Here is an 18,859-nt window from a genome sequence, read left to right as displayed (position 1 = left end):
AGAATTCACCTGCCAATGCAGGAGACATAGGAAATAAAGGTTCAATCACTGGGCCAGGAAGATCCCCTGGAGTAGGAAATGGCAAGCAACTCCAGTATTCTTGCCTGGAAAACTCCATGGACAGAGGAGGCTGGTGGGCTAGAGTCCATGAGGTAGCGAAGAGTCAGACACAACTGAACACACACACAATGAGAATTTACTGTATAGCACAGGAAACCCTACTCAACCCTACTCAATGCTCCATGATGATCTAAGTGGGGAGGAAATCCAAAGAAGCAGGGATATATGTGTACATACAACTGATTCACTTTGCTGTGTAACAGAAACCGACACCACGTTGTAAAGCAACTATTGTTGTTCGGTCGCATCCATAGTTTGTAACCCCATGGACTGCAGCACACCAGGTTTCCTTGTCCTGGGAATGGCACTGTTTCCCAGAGTCTGCTCAAACTCATGTCCGTTGAGTCAGTGATGCCATCCAACCATCTCATCCTCTGTCATCCCCATCTCCTCCTGCCCTCAATCTTTCCCAGCATCAGGGTCTTTCCTAGTGAGTTGGCTCTTCACATCAGGTGGCCAAAGTATTGGAGCTTCAGCATCAGTCCTTCCAGTGGATATTCAGGGTTGCTTTCCTTTAGGACTGACTTGTTTGATCACCTTGCTGTCCAGGAGACTCTCAAGAGTCTTTTCCAATCAAAAATTTTAAAAATAATAAAAAAAATAAAAGATTAACGAGAAATGCAGATTACTGGCCCTCTAAATCAGACCTTCTGGAATCCTGGAACCCACCTTTATAACAAGCATGTACCCAGAGAATGAATTTTTATGTGTACACACACACACACACACACATACACACACACTCACACATACATGTGGGAGCAATACAAAAAAATGCCCTGATTTTTTAAAAATCAAACTATACACTCTTATCCAGAAACCTGCCAGACCTCCTAAACATTTAAAGAACTAAGTCTAAAAAACCCATTCTTGACTTTTAGGCCTTTGGTAAATTGTTCAAAGTATCTTTTGTCCCTTCCTGTAAGTGGATTATATGTCCCTACCCCAGTGATGGCAGACTTGGCCATATGCTGTGCTTTGGCCAATGAACATGTGAAGTAACACATGGCTCTTTCAGGCAGGCACCAGGAGTGCTGTTGCAGAGTTCTGCTATATTCTCTTTCCCTCAGCTAGAACCAATATACTCCACAGAAGGGCTGCTTTCTCAGCTGGGACCCAGCACAAAGATGCAAGGAGCAGAGCTACAGGCAACCCACAATGGAAGACTGATGTAAATGAAAAATAAGCTTGCTTCATTGCTGTGATTTGGAGTCCTTTGTTAACCACAGTCTAACTTTGCTAAGTGAAGTGAAGCGAAGTGAAGTCGCTCAGTTGTGTCCGACTCTTTGCAACCCTGTGGACTGTAGCGCACCAGGATCCTCCGTCCATGGGATTCTCCAGGCAAGAATACTGGAGTGGGTTGCCATTTCCTTCAGCTGACTGATAAAGAATCCACCTCCCAATGCAGGAGACGCAAGAAACACAGGTTCAATCCCTGAGTTGGGAAGATCCCCTGGAGTAGGAAATTTCTATTTCCCATTACTCTTCAGAATGTATTCCATACAATGCTTGCTAAACTTGGTGATTGGCTTTTCCTCATTCACAAATTATTCCAATTCTATGCACCGTTTGTTATCTTCTATAACAATTCTATAACCGTTTGTTATCTTCTGCCTACCAACTATATCTCTCAAAGTCTGACTTCAACCTTTAATGTCCATCTCAAGAGCCACTTTCTGTGTGAAGCTTTTCCTTTTCGCTTGATGGGCTTCCTTTCAATCCTACATAAACTACTACTGTAACCTGCTTTGTTGCCGTTGGTACTTTTCTCATCATCTCCCTTCAAAACATCATAAATTCCTTGAGATTAAAGATGATCTTATTCATAATGTGTTCACTGAAGCTTTGCCAACGTAGGAATCCACACAGGTATTTGTTGAATTAAATGAGCACTTTCAACTACGGAACTGCTGTTTAATATATTTATGATGTTTTTAAAGGTAAACTTTACAAAACACTTAACATACTCATTGAGGAAGCAAGATTAAGATGCAAGTAGAATTATTTCTAATAGCAAACATTCCTGCTGAATGAAATATAGGTTACATTTTAATGAATCGGTGTGCACATTTGTATATGTGTGTCTTGTAATCATCTGCAAAACGACCAGGTCTTAACCTTCATCCCCTTCCTCTCCCTTGCTAAACCCAACAGGTTTTAAAGCAAAATTTCACCAAAGAAAAATACTGTATCATAAAGTTAGTGTTCCTATGATTGCATGCCACATGCTAAGAGCAAATTTTACATTTATATCCCAAATTAGCTACTGTGTTTTCTTACATTCAGGAAGATGTATTTTCCTGCTTATGATTAAAATTCAACAAATACAATTCCAATTTCAAAATGAATACCCAATAACAAAGTGCTACCCTTATAAATCCTCATAGCAAATAGAGTCCTATCCTTGGTGACGAGCATCTATCTCCTTTCCATTTCTCTCCAGCTTCTATTAACCCAGTGCTCTCTGAAACATTTTGGCAGTAATTGCAATGGTTCCTCGGGTTTTTATATCTAATTTTAAAAGGATAGGAGACATTATTTTTGAACTGCTTATCAATTTCATGCTGTGTGAGGTTTTTCTATAAGCTGAGGGTAAAAATACTCTGTGCTTATTAGGGACGCAAAGTTGTTTGCCGGAGCACCTCGAATTGGCCATCTGTGCTAGGGAAACATGCTGTGCATTCAGGCCCTTCATTAACACAAGAGGAAAGCATTTCTTCTACCGAAAACTCAAACAACACAAAAATACATAAAGATTCCTGACCTCCTGTCAGTCATTTGATATCTTCAATATCAGCAATTTCTAAACCATATTCTGTGGAAAGGAAGTATCTCTTCATAAAGGGATAGATGTTTAGCCAAAAAGAGCAAGGGTTTATGGGGTGGGTGTGGGGGGAATCAGTGATCAAATAAGTTTGAAGAAAACTGCAAATTGGACCTCAACTCCTTCAGGAAGTCTTTATTCACACAGGATGTTAAATCTTTCATATGATCCTGCAGTGAGGCAGGGACATGTAAGCATGTTTCCCAATTTATTCAACCATGGAATTAGCTTTTGGTTTTATGCTTTGTTTTCTTTCAGAAGACTCACTGAATTAATCTCATGGGACACTGGTATTCAGCAGGACTTGAGCGAAGAAATAGTTTCATGTGGGTATGTTTAAGTAATCCATCTAAAGTAAATGTCAAGAAAGAAAAAGATCTGAGTTGGAAATTCAGGTTTATACAAGCACATCCAAGATTGAGTGGTTTCTCAACACTATCCAGAAAAATAGGATTAATAGTTCTGAATTAAATGTACCCAAAAGAAAAGGTCTCATAGTTGTGTCCTTAATTTGATTGTTGAAATATTTCAATACATTCTTGATTAAACTTCTGGGATTTTTCTCAGACTGGGTTTAGTGCAGCTCAGACTAACACTAATGGTCAAGACTAGTCTTTTTTCCTCTGTGTCATATTTATAGAAGTTTAATAACTGATGTTTTTTAAAGTACCTGATCACATTCTCCACACTGTTCATGAAATACATTACTTGTAAGACTCTAAGCCTACATAGGCTCATGGAGTTTGTCATTCTGTTTTAGGCTTAACTATCTGCATTCTTTGGGGGTATAAACCAGAAATGTCTCCTGGTCTAGGATATGATAACTGCTCCCTTATTAAAGCAAGTTTTAAATGCACTCACCAAAGTCATATATATATTTTAAGAACTCACCACCTGGATTATGATCCAGGTCATTCTGGAATACTGTAAGACATTTAGAGATGATGTAGTAGTCTATCATTTAACAAAAGCATGATTATCTGCTTTTTGTTTGAGAGTTGTTACTTACCTGTTAAGGCTTTTTTTTTCTTACTATTTATGAAAGCAGTACCTGTTGTATGTTTTAGATTCCTTTAGTTCTTGGGGTAATTTGGGTCTATGTAGTTAGATTTCATTCTAGATGTTTCTCCTCAAAGCCAATTTAAAACTAAATGTGTGTGGCAAGATTCAAGTGGAGATGCTCAGGCAAGAGGAATGTCTGAGCAGCCCAGAGGCCCCTTAAGAATGTCACATTGTGGACATCACCAAGAAGGCTAGGTAAGAGGCTCCTAACTTTCCCTCCTCCCATGGATGCAACAAACATACATCTATACATGGATTAATTCCCCCCAAGAGAAATGCAGAAACTAGGTGAGTGACTACAACACACTGGGAGGTTAATACAACAAAATGGGCAGGAAAGGTTGAAACACACTCTTGCCATAAAGCCCACCCCTGGCACAATGCCTTACAATCAGGAGAAGACCCTCAACTACCAGCTTCTCCATGAAGAGAGAAGGGTTTGGACCCACATCTAGTGCCCTGACTCTTATAGCTGCCACACTGGGACAGGTCCTTAAATCACCTATCTCTAAAAGCTGACCAAACATGGCACTCACAAGTCCCACAGGACCATGGTAAACAAAGCAGAAGTTTTAAATAGGCATGTGAGCATTTCCTGTGGCTAGACCCCCAGACTTTAACACAGAGAGGTCAGGCAAAAGTGCCCATCTCCCACTCTCTCCAAGGAAGGAGCCTGACTGCATGCTATTCCAGCTGCTGCTACATCTGGGTACTGGCTGGCATCCTCCCAGGAGCCCATCAGTGCCAGGGGACACTTCCCCCACACACATGTCTCCCTCTGACTTGCTCAGACAATAAAACCAAGTTGCCAGCTTCTCCCTGGAAGGAGCTTGTACATACACCTAGAGCTACAACTTTTTTATGGCTTCTGAGAGACGGCGCCTCAAATCATCTAGCTCTGAAAGTCAGTGGAACTCATCATCCATGAGTCTCACAGGACTATATAAAACAAAACAAAACAGCAGTTTGGAACGGGCAGCAAGCATTTTCCACAGTTATCCCCTCCAGGCTCAGTATGGAGGGAACAGACAAGAATACTCATCTTTCAGTGTCTCCTTGAAAGGAATTTGACTGCATACTTTCCCAGCCACATGCTGTCTGAGGATCCAGCTTCTTCTATTCAGCCTGCATGAAGTCAACTAGGATCCTCCCAGGAGTCTGAGAGAGCAGCAGGTACATCCCACACCATCTCCCCTGGCTCATTCCCCAGTAAAACCAAGTCTCTAGCTTCTTCCTGGAAGGAGTCTGTCCACACATCTAGCATTCAACTGTTACGACTGCTTGAGGACCTGGCTCCCAAGTCACCTGGTTCTGGGAACTGACAGGGCTCAGTGTTCACCAGGTCCCCAAGACCACACAAAACAAGCAGGCAGTTCCATATGGGCGCACAAGCTCTTTCAGCGACGTTTCCATCTGACTTAGCACAGAGCAAGCAAAGCCACCAGCTCTTGGTTTTTTCCTGATAGCGCCCAGACTGCATAGCTAAAGTCCTGACTTTTCTAGCTGCTGCCTGAAGGTCAGACTCAGTTAGCCTACACACATCAGGAGTATCAAGGAGGTAAAAAGCCTCCATACAACTATCATTGGATTTTTCAGCAGAAACTTTGTAGACCAGGAGAGACTGGGATGACATATTGAAAATGCTGCCAACCAAGAATATTCTACCCAGCAAACTGATCCCTCAGAATTAAAGAAGAGATAAAGATCAGAGACAAAAGCTGAAGGAGTTCATTACCACTAGATTGGCCTTACAAGAAATGTTTAAGGGAGTTCTTCAAGCTGAAACAAAAGGATGCTAATTAGTAATATTGATTTTTACATATAAATTTTTGTACTCAGCAGGTTTACTGAAAGCATTTATCAATTCTAAGAGTTTTTATGGCATATTTAGGGTTTTTTTCAATATATGAGACCATGTCATCTGCAAACAGAGGCAATTTTAATTCTTCTCTTTCTGATTTGGATGCCATTTCTCTTTCTTCTCTAATTGCTCTGAATAGGACTTCTGGTATTATGTTAAATAGAAGTGGTAAGAATAGGCATCCTTATCTTTCTGAACTTAAAAGAAAAACCTTTAGTTTTTCACTGTTGAGCATGCAGTTAGCTGTGGGGTTGTCAAAAATGGCTTTTTTAATAGCAAAAACATAAAAGGAACTCATATAGCTCAACAGCAAAAGAAATTAAATAATTTAAATTTAAAATGGGCAAAGAACCTGAATAGACATTTTTCCAAAGAAGACATACAAGCGTTCAACTGGTATATGGAAAGAAACTCAGCATCACTAATTATCAGGGAAATACAAATCAAAACCGCAGTAAGATATCACCTCGCAGCCTGATGGCTTTTATAAAAAAAGACAAGATAACAGAAGTTGGTAAATATATATAAAAAAGGAAACCCTTGTACACTGTTAGCAGAAATGTAAAATGGTACAACAGCCACTATGGAAAATATTAAAGCAGTTTCCCAATAAATTAAAAAACAGAACTACCATATTACCCAACAATTCCACTTCTAGATATATATCCTAAGAAAACAAAATCACTATCTCAAAGCAATATCTGTATTCCCATGTTCGTTGCAGCATTATTCACAATGGCTGAGGTAAACCCAAATGTCTGTATATATGTGTGTGTGCATAGTATATACATGCAATATTATTCAGACCTCAACAAGAAGGAAATCCTACCCTTTGCAACACAGATGAAACTGGAAGGCACTATGATAAGTGAATAATCCAGACAGAAGAAAGACAGATACTGCATGGTATCACTCATATGTAGAATCTAAAAAGAAAACAACAACAAATAGTGGAACAGTAGTTTCCAAGGGCTGGGAGTTGAGGGAGATGGGGAGAAGTTGGTAAAGGGTACAAACTTTCAGTTATAAAATGAGTTAAGTTCTAAGGATCTAATGTATTGCATGGTGACTATGGTTGATAATACTTTATGGTATAACTGAAATTTGCTGAGAGTAGATCTTGAGCTTTCTCATCAAAAAATAAATAACTATGTGAGGTAACAGACGTGTTAATTAACTTTATAGTAGAAATCCTTTCACAATGTATACATGGATCAAACCCTCACACTTGAAACATACAACTGAGTTTTTCAATTATACCTCAATAAATTTGAAAAACAAAAATTTGCTTGTTAATTTGTTTAATAACTGGTTTATGGCCCTAGAAAGAACAATTTGGGCCAATAGAGCAAGCAGATAATCAGGTTCTTCACTTACCCTCCATGAAGTCTCCTAGCATTCTTTTCAAAGAGGAAAACTACTTGGAGACAGGAGTTATCTTCCTGATCAAAAGACCCAAGATCGTTGCTCAATATGGCTTCTTTCATGCAAGCACACAGATCTAGAGTAACGAACACTAGACTGGGAGTCAGAGAATGTGAAATTTGTCCGTAGCCTACTTGTCAGGAAACATAGAGTACATTAGGGCAGCCATATAATTGTTGTTGTCTAGTCGCTAAGTTGTGTCTGACTCTTTTTTGACCCCATGAACTGCAGTCCACCAGCCTTCTGTCCATGGGATTTCCCAGGCAAGAATACTAGAGTGGATTGCCATTTCCTTCTCTAGGGGATCTTCCCAGCTCAGGGATAGAACCTGTGTTTCCTGCATTGACGGGTAGATTCCTTACTACTGAGCCACCAGGGAAGCCCAGTATATCATTAATTGAATGTAAATTATATTCTTCATTGGAGCCTTCTTAATGATTATGCTAGTACAACAGATATAAACCAGGACTGTCCTCTACAAACTGGGATATATGGTCACCCCAATTCTATCACTAAATATTCTGTAGAGAAACTTCCAACTATAAAACAATGATCCTATGGTTAGCAGACCAGTTTAAAATATTTATCTCTAATGGTGAGAATTGACAAGTGCTTAATGGCTGTTCAAAAAAAATTAAGATGAAGAGTTTTAAATAGAGCAAAGTTTTCAAAACACTATCTCCTTAAGATTCTATTTTCAGTCTTTCAAGAGTCTTTCAAGAAATTAAGAAATTGTTTTAGTTCCTCTTTCCAACACTTCCACGAATACACTATCCTGAATGCTCTAGTTCTTAAACTCTCAGTCACTAAAAAAATGTTTTCCATGTTCTATATTTATGTTTGGTTTTAAAGCAGCCAGTTTTTTTAGGAAGAGAGGAAAGGATGGCAGTGAGAAATGGAGGCGGAGGGACAGGAATGATGACAGATGTCCAGGGCAGGCATCTTCCCCCAATTCCTCTTTTTGGAGTGGACTTGAGATGAACAAAACCAATCCTGTTTCAGAGTGTTTCTTGTACTCTTGTCACAGTACATGACATCTTCAGGTACTGTAACTCTGGTTTTTTTTTTTTTTTGTAACTCTGTTTTTTAGAGATATACGTTTTCCACACAATTGGGCCTCCAAGTGCAAGCCAGCTACTTAGTACCTGTGCCAACTCTGGCCTGCACGACCTCTGCTCTCTAACTCAGACAAGTTGACATCCAAAGGCTCCAATTTCCAAGCTCTTGTGGCAACTGGCTCCCAGGCAAGTCCTGCAGTGGGAGTCAGTGGCAGAAAGAAAAGGGAAAACAGAGTCTTTGCCTCGTTTCTAGCTGTCTCACATGAACAGCTCCTGCTCTTCTCTGTTGAGGTTCACCTTTCTCCTGCAGACCTGGCTGTGGGCTTTGTCCCACCAACCTAGAGAGAGGACTAGCTTCCTGCTGATGCTTACTTCCAAGCTGCTTCAGTCTTTTGCTGGTTCTCTCAGCTCTTTTAACACAAGAGCATCAATCTTGTTTTAAAATCCCTGTTTAAAATACTTGAGTAGTTTTTGTTCTCTGGGTGGAAATGATTGTTATAATACTCAGTAAAATAGTGGGTTGTTTCAAGTCTGGAGGAAAACTCACTGGAAGGGCCTTACTGTGAGATAGAATGTGGTTCTCCTACAGGGAACCTTCCCAAGAGTAATTATTCAAAAATGTCACCTCGTGAGTTGGCTTTGTGCTATGCTGTGCTTAGTCACTTCAGTTGTATCCGACTCTTTGCGACCCCATGGACTGTAGGCCGCCAGGCCCCTCTGTCCATGGGATTCTCCAGGCAAGAATACTGGGGTGGGTTTCCATGCCCTCCTCCAGGGGATCTTCCCAACCCAGGGATCAAACCTAGGTCTCCCACGTTGCAGGTAGATTCTTTATCATCTGAGCCACTAGGGTTTAGACCTTGCCAAGTATAATATGCAACTCATCGTGCTTAATGTTTGGTCTCTTAAAGCTGAACCACATTGTTCTACAGGAAGATCTGCTTTATCACAGGAGATATATCTTGGAGATTCAGGCATGAAAGAATAAGTGCAGATGTCTCAATAAAAGAAAACTTCATTGACTTACTAGAATTTGTGCATTCTAGATTGAGACCCAAGTAAGAGCAATGTTTTCTTCTGTGAATCAGCACATGCTTTTGTAAACAAAAGTTTGTTCCCATTAAATTGATCTTGTGCAAAAAAAAATAAAAAAATAAAAAATAAATAAAAAAACTTTAGAAATCAAATAGTGGTTTGCACAAGGATATATCTGAACTTTTCACGTATTTTTACTGAAACAGAAACTACAAACTGTAAGTAGAATATACAAATGATTTTACACAAATGCATTAAAAAAATCATATATATTTTACATTAGGTTATTCAGTCGATAATCTTTCCCAAATCATATAGTATAAAAATAAGCAATGTTTCAAATTGCCTCCAAAATTGGGATAATTCTGACCTTGTATTAGAACAGAATTTATAACATAAGTAATTGAATTAATTTTTATATTTAAATTTTAAATATACCAAGTTTGGAAAATCTGAAAATATTCATTTTATTAAACAGGTGGAAGAATAAAATTATCAGTTTAATAACAAATCTGAGATAAAAGTCTGCATTAAATTATGCTTAAGAAAATCTATCTAAGATTATTCCCTTTAATTTATCATTAACATTTCATCTTCCTAAAGTACTTTTCATTACCTCTGGCCTTCTAGTTCTAGTAATTAAGGTGACTTTTATATAAAATGATATCTACTACAGGGATGGGAGTATTTGCACTTAGCTACTGATCACTCAATACAGAACTATCAGATAAAAAAATGTGGCAACTTGACCAGAATGATGCATTCTTGTCTAACGTAAAAATACAAATCATAATTTGTTGACACACGATAATTTCAGCTTTAGTTTACTAGCCAAAGGGGATTAAGAATATACTATATAAAATTTAATACAGTTGACCCTTGAACAACTGTTCAGGTCTGAACTGGACAGCTTCACTAACACGTGGGTATTGTTCAACAGTAAATACTACAGGACTATAAGGGCTTCCCAGTGGTGCCAGTGGCAAAGTACCCTCCTACCAATGCAGGAGACTTCAGAGACGGTGGGTCTTAAGAGATGGGTTCTATCCCTGGGTTGGGAAGATACTCTGGAGGGGGAAATGGCAACCCACTCCATATTCTTGCCTGGAGAATCCCATGGACAGAGGAGACTGGCAGGCTATGGTCCAGGGGGTCGCAGAGTCAGACAGGACCAAATCAACCAAGCACAGCACAGCACAGGACCGTAAGGCCTGTGGTTGGTGAACACACAGATGTGGTGGGACCGTGGGTACGGAAGGTGATGATAAATTACACGCAGGTGAACCCCTATGCTGTTCAAGAGTCAACTGCATAGAAAATATCTAGGGTGCAAAACAAGCTTCCACAAGAATGTACCAGGGTGACTACAAAGAAATGCGAAATAAATACATATTCCTGGTCCCACAAAAATACTGCTGCCTAATCTCTTAACACTAATCTGAATAAGAAGACCCACTTCAGATTATACTAGATGAAGTTTTACCTTACATTGCATCCTGACATTTGACTTTTTTTTTTGTTTTGCCACTACCAGATTTTTCATGTTATACTAACCAAGGGAATTAGCATTTCAGTGTCCTATCTGCATTCTTACTAGCCTCTTTCTGCTCACGTTTTTAAAAATAGGTATTTTAAATGCAGTTGGAGCCTACAACATAAGGGGAAAGCTCTCCCACCCAAGCCTCCAGTGCTCATCTTGCAGGCCCCCAGCAGTCTGCAGTGTAAGGAGACCATTCTGGATGGATGCAAATGCTTTATTCAAGTTCCACATTTGTCTCCAAACTCCAACCAATTAGCCGCATATGCTTTTTGTTGTGTTATATGTACTCATCCCCATATTTACTCTATAGATTTAGATGGTAGGTGAGAGGGGAGGCAAAAGGACCCTAGTTGTGATTATTGTCTTTAATAAGGTGGAATTAAACAGCACAACACATCTAATAGTACTTTAGCCCAGTACTTTGAGCATCCCCAAGTTTTCAGATTATAAATTCACAACAGTGAATAATACACTAGTGATTATTTTTAAAACATTGAACAATTTCATGCTATAAAAATTATATGCTTACAATTTTAGCTTGAATTTGTTTTCTAGTTTATTTAACACTGTCTGAAAATAAAGGAAATAATGAAAACTATATATTTGAGAATGCCTTATAGGAGGCAACATAGTGCAGATTTAACACGGCCAGTTACTTAGAAAAGTGTACCCATATATCTGATACCCTCAGCATCCAGAAACCATCACAAGTTCAGATACAACTTCTTCAATGCTGCTTTATAAACCTGACTGAAAACTTCTAGAGTTTAGATGCTGAGCTGTAACAAAAGCAAAAAACAAAACTATGGTCTATGCAATGTTACCACCACACCACTCTATAAAGCACCAAAACACTGTTTGGCATTGTCTCTTAAACTAGAGAACTTTCAGACACATAAAACATGAGAGTTGACAGGAACTTAGAAGATGCTAAGTTTAGTCCCTTACTTTCCACCTGAGAATAGGAAGGGAAGAATAAACCAAAGGAATCAGCATTTATCGAGTCTCAGGTATGCAGGACGGGGCACTTCCAACTTGGCTATCTCATTTCCTACAGTCCCAGGTAGGTAGCATTAACCTCCATTTTACAGCTAAGGAAATGCAGACCTATCTGGATTAAATGCCTCCCAATAAATCCACTAATGGAGAACAAGGGGATACCATCTTCAAGCTACTGCTCTTTCCTCAGGGTCAGTTCAGTTCAGTTGTGTCCGACTCGTTGAAACACCATGAACTGAAGCACACCAGGCTTCCCTGTCCATCACCAACACCTGGAGCTTGCACAAACTCAAGTCCATCAAGTCAGTGATTCCATCCAACCATCTCATCCTTTGTCGTCCCCTTTTCCTCCTGCCTTCAATCTTTCCCAGCACAGGGTATTTTCTAATGAGTCAGTTCTTCACATCAGGTGGGCAAAATATTGGAGTTTCAGCTTCAACATCAGTCCTTCCAATGAATATTCAGGACTGATTTCCTTGAGGATTGACTGGTTTGATCTCCTTGCAGTCCAAGGGACTCTCAAGAGGCTTCTCAAACACCACAGTAAAAAGAAAAAAAAAAACAAACAAAGTAATGGTTCTGTATCTGGGCCCTAAGTGGCTTCATATAGGGGCTTTAGAGGTTTCATAAAGTCCCTGATGCTGGGAAAGACTGACAGCGTATGGAGAAGAGGGCATCAGAGGATGAGATGACTGGATGACACCATCAATTATTATTTTTCTTTATTTTTAAGTACTCTGCTTAAATATTTGACTTTTATAACACCTTGAAGATTCAATAAAAATAAAAAGTAACACATACACACACAAAAACAAAAGCATCACTTCTTTGGCGCTCAGCTTTCTTTATAGTCCAACTCTCACGTCCATACATGACTACTGGAAAAACAATAGCTTTGATTAGATGGACCTTTGTTGGTAAAGTAATGTCTCTGCTTTTTAATATGCTGTCTGGATTGGTCATAGCTTTTCTTCCAAGGAGCAAGTGTCTTTTAATTTCACGGCTACACTCACCATCTGCAGTGATTTTGGAGCCAAAAAAATAAAGTCTCTCACTGTTTCCACTGTTTCCCAATCTATTTGCCATGAAGTGATGGAATCAGATGCCATGATTTAGTTTTCTGAATGTTGAGTTTTAAGCCAACTTTTTCACTCTCCTCTTTCACTTTCATCAAGAGGCTCTTTAGTTCTTCTTCGCTTTCTGCCATAAGAGTGGTGTCACCTGCATATCTGAGGTTATTGATATTTCTCCTGGCAATCTTAATTCCAGCTTGTGCTTCATCCAGCCTGGCATTTCATGTGATGTACTCTGCATGTAAGTTAAATAAGCAGGGTGACAATATACAGCCTTGATGGACTGCTTTCCTGGTTTGGAAACAGTCTGTTGTTCCATGTCTGAATCTAACTGTTGCTTCCTGACCTGCATATAGAGTTCTCAGGATGCAGGTCAAGCGGTCTGGTATGCCCTTCTCTTAAAGAGTTTTCCACAGTTTTTTGTGATCCATACAGTCAAAAGCTTTGGCATAGTCAATAAAGCTGAAGTAGATGTTTTTCTGGAACTCTCTTGTTTTTTCAATGATCGAGTGGATGTTGGCAATTTGATCTCTGGTTCCTCTGTCTTTTCTAAATCCATCTTGAACATCTGGTAGTTCACGGTTCACGTACTGTTGAAGCCTGGCTTGGAGAATTTTGAGCATTACTTTGCTAGTGTGTGAGATGAGTGCAACTGTATGGTACTTTGAGCATTCCTTGGCCTTGCCTTTCTTAGGGATTGGAATGAAAACTGACCTTTTCCAGTCCTGTGGCCACTGCTGAGTTTTCCTAATTTGCTGTAATACTGAGTGCAGCACTTTCACAGCATCATATTTTAGGATTTGAAATGGCTCAACTGGAATTTCATCATCTCCACTAGCTTTGTTCCTAGTGGTGCTTCCTAAGGCCCACTTGACTTCGCATTCCAGGATGTCTGGCTCTAGATGAGTGATCACACCATCGTGGTTATCCAGGTCTTGAAGATCTTTTTTGGATAGCTCTTTTGTGTATTCTTGCCACCTCTTCTTAATATCTTCTGCTTCTGTTAGGTCCATACCATTTCTGTCCTTTATTGAGCCCATCTTTGCATGAAATGTTCCTTTGGTATGTCTAATTTTCTTGAAGAGATCTCTAGTCTTTCCCATCCTGTTGTTTTCCTCTATTTCTTTGCATTGATCACTAAGGAAGGCTTTCTTATCTCTCCTTGCTATTCTTTGGAACTCTGCATTCAAATGGGAATATCTTTCCTTTTCTCCTTTGCTTTTGGCTTCTCTTCTTTTCACAGCTATTTGTAAGGCCTCCTCAGACAACCATTTTGCCTTTTTGCATTTCTCTTTCTTGGGGATAGTCTTGATCCCTGTCTCCTGTACGAACCTCTGCCCATAGTTCATCAGGCACTTTGTCTATCAGATCTAGTCCCTTAAATCTATTGCTCACTTCCACTGTATAATTGTTAGGAATTTGATTTAGATCATACATGAATGGTCTAGTGGTTTTCCCTACTTTCTTCAATTTAAGTCTGAATTTGGGAATAAGGAGTTCATGATCTGAGCCACAGTCAGCTGCCGGTCTTTTTTTGCTGACTGTATAGAGCTTCTCCATCTTTGGCTGCAAAGAATATAATTAACCTGATTTTGGTATTGACCATCTGGTGATGTCCATGTGTAGAGTCTTCTCTGTGTTGTTGGAAGCGGGTGTTTGCTATGACCAGTGCATTCTCTTGGCAGAAGAGGCCATGCTCAATAAATCTCTAATCCTCCTTTTGAAGGAGGTTGCCATTATCTTCCAGAGAAGGCAATGGCACCCCACTCCAGTACTCTTGCCTGGAAAATCCCATGGACGGAGGAGCCTGGTGGGTTGCAGTCCATGGGGTTGCTAAGAGTTGGACACGACTGAGCGACTTCACTTTCACTTTTCACTTTCGTGCATTAGAGAAGGAAATGGCAACCCACTCCAGTGTTCCTGCCTGGAGAATCCCAGGGATAGGGAAGCCTGGTGGGCTGCCGTCTATGGGGTCGCACAGAGTCGGACAGGACTGAAGCGAATTAGCAGCAGCAGCAGCCATTATCTTCATTACCTCCACCAGCACTTGGCTTCAGGTCAAACAACAGGGAGGGAACACAGCCCCACCCAAGGGAGACAGAAAATTGGATTTACTGAGCATGGCCCCACCCATCAGAACAAGACTGTTTCCTCAGGATAATGATTCACAAATGATTCCTAGGACCAGCAACAGGAGCATTACCTGGAAACTGTTAGACATACAAATTCCCAGGCCTTCTCTAACAGTGCTTAATCAGAAACTGTGGAGGGGGGACCAGCAAGCCCTGCAAGTGGTGCTGGTGAAATCCTCAAGCTTTAGAGCCACTGCTCTTTTAGCACGCTGTCTCTCAAAAACTCTACTTGGAACACGTATATTAAAATACATGTAATTTTACACTAAACTACTGCAGAGGCCACAAGAACTTAGTGTATTACCCTTTATACCAGAATATCATGACATAGATAGCCTTCAACAAAATTTTGCTTTGGATGTTACATGATCTAACTGACACTGAATTTTTTTGTTGAGAAAAAAAGAAAATTGAGAGTTATTCTGAATAAACAAATACTGGCAGTAAGATTCTGAAGCTGTTTCACCTTATGTCTAAAATAAATAAGATTCTTGAAACAGAAATCTCTGCCTGTCTTACAAAGATCCACTGAAGTTAACAAATACCAGTGCCTGACTCTATTATCACTTGCCATAATTACAACTAGGTGCAGGAAAACCAAGTAGGAATTTAGTGAATTACCTTGTGCAAAGTTTCAATTTGGACGGTTTTCTTTTCCACCTTTAAAATATTAGCATCATGAAGGAAATCCTGGTATCATCTGAGTACTTCTCCACTCCAAACCCCCATATGAAAAATAAAATCATTTATGTTACAAAAATTCAAAATGTTCTCATTGGAGATTTTGCCATTTCATTTTAGCATTTTGGCAAATATGTCTAACCAGAGAATACTAATTTCTTTTCATATGCAATTTTCCCTTAAATATATGGCAATGATTTCATTAGCTGCCATTCTAATATGCATATTTCATACAGGAAATTTATAGGAAAGCATTGTTTTATAAATGCAATGACACTAAGAGATAAGTTTCCAAGATACATAAAGCACAATTTTTTCTTAGGAAACAAAAAAATCACAATGAAAATAAGGTAATCATTAAAATGAGTTAAAATTAAAATAGAGATTTCAATTATCATGTAATCTTGATGCGTGATGGCAAAAAAAAAAAGTTTTATGTTAATATAACAGTAAATTCTCAATGGTCATTATTTGCTTCAAATTTATAACGAACCCCTTTTCTATCTCCAGTTTTGTAAAGGTTCCCAATATTTAAAAGGAAATTTCCTATAGAGTACATATAGAGTATGAACTATGAAATACTTGTTATTAATTTTTCCACAGATTAATGAAACTAATAGTACAAAAAAGGAAATGGGGAGGGTCTAAAAATTGCAAGTCTATGTAAAAAATGTACCTCAATTTATCTGAATGGAACCTTTGGTACATGACATACTAAAGTAGAACCCTACCTTCAAATTCTGCACGTATGCCTTGTGTCTACTGAAGAAAAGCCGGCACACAGTTGTTAGCCATATAAGTTACATCTGCAGATGTCACAGGTAACAGTCATTTCCTAGTTTTTTTTTCACTCTTCTATAATATTATTTAGTAATAACTATTTCAAAAAGAAAGTAGGCAGAAATGATGCAGGATTACAACAACTAGAATTGCTTGATATAAAAATAACATTTCATTTATTTGCTAATATGATTCTCAGAAATATATTTTAAAATTAATTGCCTACTTTATCCTTCTTTAAGGACATTTTGTTTCCTCAGCTAGCACACTGAGAATTACAGATCCTACCAAAGTGCCTTACAAAGAACCTCGGATTCCATAGAAGACATACCTTACATCCCCAAACTGGCTCTGCAAAACCGACTATAAAGCAGGCATTAGCATTCTTCCTGAAATAAGACTGTATAACTGAGAATATTCATTTTACCTTGTGAGCTCACTTCTATAGAAACAATGAATTTTATTCGTTCCCTGCCAGTGGAAAAATCAGTTTAAGGGGTTAATCAGGCTGATAGAAGTCAATAAAAAAATAAATTTTTTAAAAATCAAAATTTATTTACAGGGATAATTATAGGTGCCTTATGCACCCCTAATGGCTTTTCTAAGCTTCAAAAAGCGTTCACCCAAGCTTTTAAGGCTGCCTCGTTTTTCGGTTTTAATAGAGATTCTGAGGTTCATTTAACAGAAAGTCTGACAAAACAGCAGACTCCCTTTCATCAAGGTCATAATTTGAAACATTATACAATAATGGGATTTAAATTATGTATGGGAAGAAAAGCAGAAGACTGAAACAAGGTATTAGAAATCTCTATTTTGGTCTTTAGATTCAGAAAAATATAATCACAGGCCAACACTGTTCCAACAGAGATGAAGGACATTGGCAAATACTTCAGTGTAGCCTCTCCCAATACTTACAAAGGTCCACAATGTGACTGCTGTCACCCTAGAGCCCTGACACCTAGATTTCCAGGTAATCACAGCATGGAAGTAATCTACCATAACTACTTCTTCAGAAGATGAACCCTCAACTACAAAGATGCAGGAAGGAAGTCCTCAACTGCTCATTTGCCATGGTTACAGTATTCAAATATAAAAATCATTAAGATAAATATAACTAGGAGAGAAGATAATACTGCAAAGCAGTAGTAATTCATACTTTCAGGTAAGCAATAACACTGCTTCCTTCTAAAGAGGCTGCTCATTGATAAAAAGCATAATAGCCAAGTGGAAGAAGACCCTCTCAAGATTTTTCCAATATATTAACTTCTTGGAATCCTGAGTGACAACACATGATCTGTATGGCATATGAACATAGAGCACATGGACAACTAAAAACTTCTGACTTCAATTTCTTTTCCTACCATATTTAGAGAATAATTTAAAGTTTTAATTTCACCATCACTGTTTCAACTATTTCATCCTGTAATTGCCAAGAGGTACTGGCAAACTGTCAAAACAGCAAAAATAGAAAGTAGAGAGGTATACAGATAATAAATTTCAACCAAACTTAGTCTTTGAGTAACTTAAATGTTACTTCAGTAGTTCTTTCCAGGATAAAATTTCTTATAAGTCCACATTCTTTACATGCCTTTGACCTGTGTCAAGCTAACAAAATCAATTATGATTTTCAGCATAAGATTTATTGGTGGCACCAAATAGGAGAACAGATGTCTATTTTTTAAATTTAATGTTAGCAAGAAACAAGTCTTTTAAATTAATGTAATATAAAAGTTCTCAGGACAAGCTAAACTTCACTTTAGACTTATAGTAACACCAAAGCAATTTTAAGATTGTGAATAAGACAAACTGAAGCTAAGCATTACAAAGGGAATTCTTAAAAATCATAATTCTTTGAATTGAATCACAATTCAATTCTTAAGAAATTCTAAAGAGAAATGAACTAGTCTCACAAAACTTGAGAAGGAAATGGGCTCTGATTAATCAAAAGACTGAATGGATCTGGGACATACATTCATCCTCCGAGGTTTACAGTGAGTCAAGTCCAGGAGCAGCTGCACAATAAGGACGTAGGTCTAAGAGTTAAATCAGGAGTATTTTATAATTAATTTAATCTTGGCAGAGGAAAAGTTCAACTGTAATTTTTAAAGTAGAATTTCTTCTTGCCTTCCTTCTTTGGTTTTTAACCATAAACTTTATTTAGGAAAACTAAAATTATTTTAAAAAGAGGCATCTAGTTCTAGTACAATTTTGCATATTTATATATGAAAAAACCAGAAACCAATTGGTAGATCTGTAATACACACACACA

General features: G+C 38.6%; 1 protein-coding gene across 1 annotated transcript in view; it reads right to left on the bottom strand.

The window, feature by feature from the left end:
• The window catches only part of GPR39 (G protein-coupled receptor 39), a 376,333-nt gene extending 360,354 nt beyond the window's left edge, over positions 1 to 15,979 (bottom strand). The window contains exon 1 of the mRNA XM_043487524.1: positions 15,751 to 15,979. The gene's annotated coding sequence lies outside the window, so the exon portion shown is untranslated. The remainder of the gene's footprint in view (positions 1 to 15,750) is intronic.
• Positions 15,980 to 18,859: the final 2,880 nt, after the last annotated feature.

Source organism: Cervus canadensis, chromosome 15 (assembly GCF_019320065.1).
Source record: "Cervus canadensis isolate Bull #8, Minnesota chromosome 15, ASM1932006v1, whole genome shotgun sequence".
NCBI classification, from domain to species: domain Eukaryota; kingdom Metazoa; phylum Chordata; class Mammalia; order Artiodactyla; family Cervidae; genus Cervus; species Cervus canadensis.
This window is presented reverse-complemented; position numbering and strand designations above follow the sequence as displayed.